The sequence below is a fragment of the Phacochoerus africanus genome, chromosome 8, assembly GCF_016906955.1.
Source record: "Phacochoerus africanus isolate WHEZ1 chromosome 8, ROS_Pafr_v1, whole genome shotgun sequence".
In the NCBI taxonomy this organism is placed as follows: domain Eukaryota; kingdom Metazoa; phylum Chordata; class Mammalia; order Artiodactyla; family Suidae; genus Phacochoerus; species Phacochoerus africanus.
The window spans coordinates 85,185,132-85,186,676 of record NC_062551.1 but is presented as its reverse complement, the minus strand read 5'-3'; positions in this window follow the sequence as shown (position 1 = coordinate 85,186,676).

Sequence of the window (1,545 nt, the reverse complement as noted above, 5' to 3'; positions counted from 1 at the left end):
CAGGGTGTATGGCTTCTAGCCTTTAAAATGCCATAGGATAAGCAAGGCTGGATGTGGCTCTTTAGTCAGCAGATGGCAGCACCATTATTCATTTCTGTGATGGAGGCAAAACCTAGGGATTTTTCCATTATTTTTCGCCAAGGAAGGCCTTACCACCAGGAGAACTTTGAGTCCAGCTTCTCTGCCATAAGAATTGAGCAGGGTGACCTTCTCTCATGAGCCCCAAACTGAAGAGGCATCCTGGTTTTGGGAAATCCATTCTTGACCTGCTCTTCTGGAACTTCGGGATTTTATCCTTGACCCTAAGAAAGGATGGCAGCGGCCTTGAGGAAAGGCCTTTCTGTGCATGCGCCTATCTGCTCTTAGTTGTTGCTCTCCCTGATCCTGGTATTTTCAGCATCGTGCGGAGGAAACCAGGCCCCTTGAGACCTCAAGGTCCCCACCTTCAATGGCACCTGGCATCATCCTGTTTTGTGCCCAGCATAGCTCTGGTGGATTGTGAGGATTCCATGGGAGCGTGGCTCTTCCACCCAGGGGCCACCAGCATGGGCACATCCACCTTGCCCTGCTTTGGGCCTCTGCCTCCTCAGGCTTGGTCCGGGGTGGGCCCCTGCTTTTTGCTCTCTCCCGCTTTGAGTTTGACCCCATGAGCCCTCTCTTCACAGCCTCGTAGATCTCTTGAGTGAGCAGCTGAAGGGCTGTGCTGATGTCATCATTGCTGTTGGCTGATACCTCAAGGTAGTGAGTGCCCAAAGAGGCAGCCAGCTTTTCCCCTTCCTCCAGCAGCACCTGTCACTCAGCCACCAGGTCACTCTTGTGGCCTGCCACCAGGAAGAGGATGTTGAGGGGTTTCTTTCTCCAGAATCTCCTGCTGCCGCGGGGGGACGCTGTCAAAGCATGCTCTGTTTGTGATTACAAAGGTGAAAAAGGCCTCCTGCCAAGTTCCAGCAGTAGGAGCAAGTCACTGGTCTCCGCAGGCAAGAAGGAATCCAGAATTAATTTTGAGTCTTCCATTGAGGACAGAAGGGGACAAGGGAATCGGGCAGTTTAATGGAAAGAGCCAGATAGGGTCAAAAGACCACGGTTCTTAACCAGCTGTGTGACAGGTGAGTGGCTCCATCCAGCTGCGCTGTCTTGTCCTGTGTGCACACCAAGAGGCTTGTTCATTCAGTGAGTATTTATCTGCTGCACCGCTGCCCCTGCCAGGCATGGCCTACAACGATGAATGGAAACAGGAGTGATCTTACCATTGGGTGAGAGGAAAACTGCCTCTGTGACAAGGGCTGCAAAGGAGAGGCTCCCAGGGCTGGGGAGGGCATCTGTGCAGTTGAGCTGTAATTTGAGGGACCCAGGGGAAGGCACGGGGATCATTTTATTTTTTCTTTTTTTCCTTTTTTGTCATTTCTAGGGTCGTACCCTCGGCATATGGAGGTTCCCAGCTAGGGGTTTAATTGGAGCTGTAGCCGCCAGCCTATACCACAGCTCACGGCAGCTCCAGATCCCTGACCCACTGAGCGAGGCCAGGGATTGAACCTGCAGCCTCAT